Raw genomic sequence first — 9,598 nt, forward strand, 5'->3', positions numbered from 1 at the left:
CACACCACTAGGTTCAGGAACAGTTATTACCCCTCAGCCATCAGGAAGGAGATACAGGAGCCTCAGGACTCACACCACCAGATTCAGAAACAGTTATTACCCCCTCAACCATCAGGAAGGAGGTACAGGAGCCTCTGGTCTCACACCACCAGGTTCAAAAACAGTTATTACACCCTCAGCCATCAGGAAGGAGGTACAGGAGCCTCAGGTCTCACACCACCAGGTTCAAAAACAGTTATTACACCCTCAACCATCAGGAAGGAGGTACAGGAGCCTCAGGTCTCACACCACCAGGTTCAGAAACAGTTATTACCCCCTCAACCATCAGGAAGGAGGTACAGGAGCCTCAGGACACACACCACCAGGTTCAGAAACAGTTGTTACCCCTCAACCATCAGGAAGGAGGTACAGGAGCCTCAGGACCCACACCACCAGGTTCAGGAACAGTTATTACCCCCTCAACCATCAGGAAGGAGGTACAGGAGCCTCAGGACACACACCACCAAGTTCAGGAACAGTAATTACCCCCTCAACCATCAGGAAGGAGGTACAGGAGCCTCAGGACCCACACCACCAGATTCAGAAACAGTTATTACCCCTTCTACCATCAGGAAGGAGGTACAGGAGACTCAGGACCCTCACCACCAGGTTCAGAAACTGTTATTACCCCTCAACCATCAGGAAGGAGGTACAGGAGCCTCAGGCTCCACACCACCAGGTTCAGGAACACTTATTACCCCTTCAACCATCAGTAAAGAGGTACAGTAGCCTCAGGACCCACACCACCAGGTTCAGGGAGAGTTATTACCCCTCAGCCATCAGGAAGGAGGTACAGGAGACTCAGGACCCACACCACCAGGTTCAGAAACAGTTATTACCCCCTCAAGCATCAGGAAGGAGGTACAGGAGCCTCAGGACCCACACCACCAGGTTCAGAAACAGTTGTTAGCCCTCCACCATCAGGAAGGAGGTACAGGAGACTCAGGTCTCACACCACCAGGTTCAGAAACAGTTATTACCCCCTCAACCATCAGGAAGGAGGTACAGGAGCCTCAGGACACACACCACCATGTTCAGGAACAGTTATTACCCCCTCAACCATCAGGAAGGAGGTACAGGAGCCTCAGGACCCACACCACCAGGTTCAGAAACAGTTATTACCCCCTCAACCATCAGGAAGGAGATACAGGAGCCTCAGGACACACACCACCAGGTTCAGTGACAGTTATTACCCCTCAACCATCAGGAAGGAGGTACAGGAGCCTCAGGACCCACACCACCAAGTTCAGGGACAGTTATTACCCCTCAACCATCAGGAAGGAGGTACAGGAGCCTCAGGACCCACACCACCAATTTCAGGAACAGTTATTACACCCACAACCATCAGGAAGGAGGTACAAGAGCCACAGGACCCACACTACAAGGTTCAGAAACAGTTATTACCCCCTCAACCATCAGGAAGGAGGTACAGGGGCCTCAGGACCCACACCACCAGGTTCAGGAACAGTTATTACCCCTCAGCCATCAGGCAGGAGATACAGGAGCCTCAGGACTCACACCACCAGGTTCAGAAACAGTTATTACCCCCTCAACCATCAGGACGGAGGTACAGGAGCCTCAGGACCCACACCACCAGGTTCAGGAACAGTTATTACCACTCAACCATCAGGAAGGAGGTACAGGAGCTTCAGGACCCACACCACCAGATTCAGGAACAGTTATTGCCCCTCAACCATCAGGAAGGAGGTACAGGAGCCTCAGGACCCACACCACCAGATTCAGGAACAGTTATTGCCCCTCAACCATCAGGAAGGAGGTACAGGAGCATCAGGTCCCGCACCACCAGGTTCAGGAACAGTTATTACCCCTCAACCATCAGGAGGGAGGTGCAGGAGCCTTAGGACCCACACCACCAGGTTCAGGAACAGTTATTACCTCTCAACCATCAGGAAGGAGCTACAAGAGCCTCAGGATCCACACCACCAGGTTCAGGAACAGTTATTACCCCTCAACCATCAGGAAGGAGGTACAGGAGCCTCAGGTCTCACACCACCAGGTTCAGGAACAGTTATTACCCCCTCAACCATCAGGAAGGAGGTACAGGAGCCTCAGGTCTCACAGCACCAGGTTCAGGAACAGTTATTACCCCTCTGCCATCAGGAAGGAGGTACACGAGCCTCAGGCCCCACACCACCAGGATCAGGGACAGCTATTACCACTCAACCATCAGGAAACAGGTACGGGAGCCTTGGGACCCACACCACCAGCTTCAGGAACAGTTATTACCCCCTCAACCATCAGGAAGGAGGTACAGGAGCCTCTGGTCTCACACCACCAGGTTCAAAAACAGTTATTACACCCTCAGCCATCAGGAAGGAGGTACAGGAGCCTCAGGTCTCACACCACCAGGTTCAAAAACAGTTATTACACCCTCAACCATCAGGAAGGAGGTACAGGAGCCTCAGGTCTCACACCACCAGGTTCAGAAACAGTTATTACCCCCTCAACCATCAGGAAGGAGGTACAGGAGCCTCAGGACACACACCACCAGGTTCAGAAACAGTTGTTACCCCTCAACCATCAGGAAGGAGGTACAGGAGCCTCAGGACCCACACCACCAGGTTCAGGAACAGTTATTACCCCCTCAACCATCAGGAAGGAGGTACAGGAGCCTCAGGACCCACACCACCAGATTCAGAAACAGTTATTACCCCTTCTACCATCAGGAAGGAGGTACAGGAGACTCAGGACCCACACCACCAGGTTCAGAAACTGTTATTACCCCTCAACCATCAGGAAGGAGGTACAGGAGCCTCAGGCTCCACACCACCAGGTTCAGGAACACTTATTACCCCTTCAACCATCAGTAAAGAGGTAGAGTAGCCTCAGGACCCACACCACCAGGTTCAGGGAGAGTTATTACCCCTCAGCCATCAGGAAGGAGGTACAGGAGCCTCAGGACCCACACCACCAGGTTCAGAAACAGTTATTACCCCCTCAAGCATCAGGAAGGAGGTACAGGAGCCTCAGGACCCACACCACCAGGTTCAGAAACAGTTGTTAGCCCTCCACCATCAGGAAGGAGGTACAGGAGACTCAGGTCTCACACCACCAGGTTCAGAAACAGTTATTACCCCCTCAACCATCAGGAAGGAGGTACAGGAGCCTCAGGACCCACACCACCAGGTTCAGGAACAGTTATTACCCCCTCAACCATTAGGAAGGAGGTACAGGAGCCTCAGGTCTCACACCACCAGGTTCAGAAACAGTTATTACCCCCTCAACCATCAGGAAGGAGGTACAGGAGCCTCAGGACACACACCACCAGGTTCAGGAACAGTTATTACCCCCTCAACCATCAGGAAGGAGGTACAGGAGCCTCAGGACCCACACCACCAGGTTCAGAAACAGTTATTACCCCCTCAACCATCAGGAAGGAGATACAGGAGCCTCAGGACACACACCAACAGGTTCAGGGACAGTTATTACCCCTCAACCATCAGGAAGGAGGTACAGGAGCCTTAGGACCCACACCACCAAGTTCAGGGACAGTTATTACCCCTCAACCATCAGGAAGGAGGTACAGGAGCCTCAGGACCCACACCACCAATTTCAGGAACAGTTATTACACCCACAACCATCAGGAAGGAGGTACAAGAGCAACAGGACCCACACTACAAGGTTCAGAAACAGTTATTACCCCCTCAAGCATCAGGAAGGAGGTACAGGAGCCTCAGGACCCACACCACCAGGTTCAGGAACAGTTATTACCCCTCAGCCATCAGGAAGGAGATACAGGAGCCTCAGGTCTCACACCACTAGGTTCAGGAACAGTTATTACCCCTCAGCCATCAGGAAGGAGATACAGGAGCCTCAGGACTCACACCACCAGATTCAGAAACAGTTATTACCCCCTCAACCATCAGGAAGGAGGTACAGGAGCCTCGGGTCTCACACCACCAGGTTCAAAAACAGTTATTACACCCTCAGCCATCAGGAAGGAGGTACAGGAGCCTCAGGACTCACACCACCAGGTTCAGAAACAGTTATTACCCCCTCAACCATCAGGACGGAGGTACAGGAGCCTCAGTACCCACACCACCAGGTTCAGGAACAGTTATTACCCTGTCAACCATCAGGAAGGAGGTAAACGAGCTTCAGGACCCACACCACCAGGTTCAGGAACAGTTATTACCACTCAACCATCAGGAAGGAGGTACAGGAGCTTCAGGACCCACACCACCAGATTCAGGAACAGTTATTGCCCCTCAACCATCAGGAAGGAGGTACAGGAGCCTCAGGACCCACACCACCAGATTCAGGAACAGTTATTGCCCCTCAACCATCAGGAAGGAGGTCCAGGAGCCTCAGGACCCACACCACCAGCTTCAGGAACAGTTATTACCCCTCAACAATCAGGAAGGAGGTACAGGAGCATCAGGTCCCACACCACCAGGTTCAGGAACAGTTATTACCCCTCAACCATCAGGAGGGAGGTACAGGAGCCTCAGGACCCACACCACCAGGTTCAGGAACAGTTATTACCCCTCAACCATCAGGAAGGAGGTACAGGAGCCTCAAGACCCACACCACCAGGTTCAGGAACAGTTATTACCCCCTCAATCATCAGGAAGGAGGTACAGGAGCCTCAGGTCTCACAGCACCAGGTTCAGGAACAGTTATTACCCCTCTGCCATCAGGAAGAAGGTACACGAGCCTCAGGCCCCACACCACCAGGTTCAGGGACAGCTATTACCACTCAACCATCAGGAAACAGGTACGGGAGCCTTGGGACCCACACCACCAGCTTCAGGAACAGTTATTACCCCTCAACCATCAGGAAGGAGGTACAGGAGCTTCAGGACCCACACCACCAGGTTCAGGGACAGTTATTACCCCTCAACAATCAGGAGGGAGGTACAGGAGCCTCAGGACCCACACCACCAGATTCAGAAACAGTTATTGCCCCTCAACCATCAGGAAGGAGGTACAGGAGCCTCAGGACCCACACCACCAGATTCAGGAACAGTTATTGCCGCTCAACCATCAGGAAGGAGGTCCAGGAGCCTCAGGACCCACACCACCAGCTTCAGGAACAGTTATTACCCCTCAACAATCAGGGAGGAGGTACAGGAGCATCAGGTCCCACACCACCAGGTTCAGGAACAGTTATTACCCCTCAACCATCAGGAGGGACGTACAGGAGCCTCAGGCCCCACACCACCAGGTTCAGGGACAGCTATTACCACTCAACCATCAGGAAACAGGTACGGGAGCCTTGGGACCCACACCACCAGCTTCAGGAACAGTTATTACCCCTCAACCATCAGGAAGGAGGTACAGGAGCTTCAGGACCCACACCACCAGGTTCAGGGACAGTTATTGCCGCTCAACCATCAGGAAGGAGGTCCAGGAGCCTCAGGACCCACACCACCAGCTTCAGGAACAGTTATTACCCCTCAACAATCAGGAAGGAGGTACAGGAGCCTCAGGTCTCACAGCACCAGGTTCAGGAACAGTTATTACCCCTCTGCCATCAGGAAGAAGGTACACGAGCCTCAGACCCCACACCACCAGGTTCAGGGACAGCTATTACCACTCAACCATCAGGAAACAGGTACGGGAGCCTTGGGACCCACACCACCAGCTTCAGGAACAGTTATTACCCCTCAACCATCAGGAAGGAGGTACAGGAGCTTCAGGACCCACACCACCAGGTTCAGGGACAGTTATTACCCCTCAACAATCAGGAGGGAGGTACAGGAGCCTCAGGACCCACACCACCAGATTCAGAAACAGTTATTGCCCCTCAACCATCAGGAAGGAGGAACAGGAGCCTCAGGAACCACACCACCAGGTTCAGGAACAGTTATTGCCGCTCAACCATCAGGAAGGAGGTACAGGAGCCTCAGGACCCACACCACCAGGTGCAGGAACAGTTATTACCCCTCAACCATCAGATAGGAGGTACAGGAGCCTCAGGACCCACACCACCAGGTTCAGGAACAGTTATTACCCCTCTGCCATCAGGAAGGAGGTACAGGAGCCTCAGGTCTCACACCACCAGGTTCAGAAACAGTTATTACCCCCTCAACCATCAGGAAGGAGGTACAGGAGCCTCAGGACACACACCACCAGGTTCAGAAACAGTTGTTACCCCTCAACCATCAGGAAGGAGGTACAGGAGCCTCAGGACCCACACCACCAGGTTCAGGAACAGTTATTACCCCCTCAACCATCAGGAAGGAGGTACAGGAGCCTCAGGACACACACCACCAAGTTCAGGAACAGTAATTACCCCCTCAACCATCAGGAAGGAGGTACAGGAGCCTCTGGTCTCACACCACCAGGTTCAAAAACAGTTATTACACCCTCAGCCATCAGGAAGGAGGTACAGGAGCCTCAGGTCTCACACCACCAGGTTCAAAAACAGTTATTACACCCTCAACCATCAGGAAGGAGGTACAGGAGCCTCAGGTCTCACACCACCAGGTTCAGAAACAGTTATTACCCCCTCAACCATCAGGAAGGAGGTACAGGAGCCTCAGGACACACACCACCAGGTTCAGAAACAGTTGTTACCCCTCAACCATCAGGAAGGAGGTACAGGAGCCTCAGGACCCACACCACCAGGTTCAGGAACAGTTATTACCCCCTCAACCATCAGGAAGGAGGTACAGGAGCCTCAGGACACACACCACCAAGTTCAGGAACAGTAATTACCCCCTCAACCATCAGGAAGGAGGTACAGGAGCCTCAGGACCCACACCACCAGATTCAGAAACAGTTATTACCCCTTCTACCATCAGGAAGGAGGTACAGGAGCCTCAGGCTCCACACCACCAGGTTCAGGAACACTTATTACCCCTCCAACCATCAGTAAAGAGGTACAGTAGCCTCTGGTCTCACACCACCAGGTTCAAAAACAGTTATTACACCCTCAGCCATCAGGAAGGAGGTACAGGAGCCTCTGGTCTCACACCACCAGGTTCAAAAACAGTTATTACACCCTCAGCCATCAGGAAGGAGGTACAGGAGCCTCAGGTCTCACACCACCAGGTTCAAAAACAGTTATTACACCCTCAACCATCAGGAAGGAGGTACAGGAGCCTCAGGTCTCACACCACCAGGTTCAGAAACAGTTATTACCCCCTCAACCATCAGGAAGGAGGTACAGGAGCCTCAGGACACACACCACCAGGTTCAGAAACAGTTGTTACCCCTCAACCATCAGGAAGGAGGTACAGGAGCCTCAGGACCCACACCACCAGGTTCAGGAACAGTTATTACCCCCTCAACCATCAGGAAGGAGGTACAGGAGCCTCAGGACACACACCACCAAGTTCAGGAACAGTAATTACCCCCTCAACCATCAGGAAGGAGGTACAGGAGCCTCAGGACCCACACCACCAGATTCAGAAACAGTTATTACCCCTTCTACCATCAGGAAGGAGGTACAGGAGCCTCAGGCTCCACACCACCAGGTTCAGGAACACTTATTACCCCTTCAACCATCAGTAAAGAGGTACAGTAGCCTCAGGACCCACACCACCAGGTTCAGGGAGAGTTATTACCCCTCAGCCATCAGGAAGGAGGTACAGGAGCCTCAGGACCCACACCACCAGGTTCAGAAACAGTTGTTAGCCCTCCACCATCAGGAAGGAGGTACAGGAGACTCAGGTCTCACACCACCAGGTTCAGAAACAGTTATTACCCCCTCAACCATCAGGAAGGAGGTACAGGAGCCTCAGGACCCACACCACCAGGTTCAGGAACAGTTATTACCCCCTCAACCATTAGGAAGGAGGTACAGGAGCCTCAGGTCTCACACCACCAGGTTCAGAAACAGTTATTACCCCCTCAACCATCAGGAAGGAGGTACAGGAGCCTCAGGACACACACCACCAGGTTCAGGAACAGTTATTACCCCCTCAACCATCAGGAAGGAGGTACAGGAGCCTCAGGACCCACACCACCAGGTTCAGAAACAGTTATTACCCCCTCAACCATCAGGAAGGAGATACAGGAGCCTCAGGACACACACCACCAGGTTCAGGGACAGTTATTACCCCTCAACCATCAGGAAGGAGGTACAGGAGCCTTAGGACCCACACCACCAAGTTCAGGGACAGTTATTACCCCTCAACCATCAGGAAGGAGGTACAGGAGCCTCAGGACCCACACCACCAATTTCAGGAACAGTTATTACACCCACAACCATCAGGAAGGAGGTACAAGAGCCACAGGACCCACACTACAAGGTTCAGAAACAGTTATTACCCCCTCAAGCATCAGGAAGGAGGTACAGGAGCCTCAGGACCCACACCACCAGGTTCAGGAACAGTTATTACCCCTCAGCCATCAGGAAGGAGATACAGGAGCCTCAGGTCTCACACCACTAGGTTCAGGAACAGTTATTACCCCTCAGCCATCAGGAAGGAGATACAGGAGCCTCAGGACTCACACCACCAGATTCAGAAACAGTTATTACCCCCTCAACCATCAGGAAGGAGGTACAGGAGCCTCTGGTCTCACACCACCAGGTTCAAAAACAGTTATTACACCCTCAGCCATCAGGAAGGAGGTACAGGAGCCTCAGGTCTCACACCACCAGGTTCAAAAACAGTTATTACACCCTCAACCATCAGGAAGGAGGTACAGGAGCCTCAGGTCTCACACCACCAGGTTCAGAAACAGTTATTACCCCCTCAACCATCAGGAAGGAGGTACAGGAGCCTCAGGACACACACCACCAGGTTCAGAAACAGTTGTTACCCCTCAACCATCAGGAAGGAGGTACAGGAGCCTCAGGACCCACACCACCAGGTTCAGGAACATTTATTACCCCCTCAACCATCAGGAAGGAGGTACAGGAGCCTCAGGACACACACCACCAAGTTCAGGAACAGTAATTACCCCCTCAACCATCAGGAAGGAGGTACAGGAGCCTCAGGACCCACACCACCAGATTCAGAAACAGTTATTACCCCTTCTACCATCAGGAAGGAGGTACAGGAGACTCAGGACCCACACCACCAGGTTCAGAAACTGTTATTACCCCTCAACCATCAGGAAGGAGGTACAGGAGCCTCAGGCTCCACTCCACCAGGTTCAGGAACACTTATTACCCCTTCAACCATCAGTAAAGAGGTACAGTAGCCTCAGGACCCACACCACCAGGTTCAGGGAGAGTTATTACCCCTCAGCCATCAGGAAGGAGGTACAGGAGCCTCAGGACCCACACCACCAGGTTCAGAAACAGTTATTACCCCCTCAAGCATCAGGAAGGAGGTACAGGAGCCTCAGGACCCACACCACCAGGTTCAGAAACAGTTGTTAGCCCTCCACCATCAGGAAGGAGGTACAGGAGACTCAGGTCTCACACCACCAGGTTCAGAAACAGTTATTACCCCCTCAACCATCAGGAAGGAGGTACAGGAGCCTCAGGACACACACCACCATGTTCAGGAACAGTTATTACCCCCTCAACCATCAGGAAGGAGGTACAGGAGCCTCAGGACCCACACCACCAGGTTCAGAAACAGTTATTACCCCCTCAACCATCAGGAAGGAGATACAGGAGCCTCAGGACACACAC

This window comes from Hypanus sabinus, unplaced genomic scaffold (genome assembly GCF_030144855.1).
Source record: "Hypanus sabinus isolate sHypSab1 unplaced genomic scaffold, sHypSab1.hap1 scaffold_1099, whole genome shotgun sequence".
Classification (NCBI taxonomy): domain Eukaryota; kingdom Metazoa; phylum Chordata; class Chondrichthyes; order Myliobatiformes; family Dasyatidae; genus Hypanus; species Hypanus sabinus.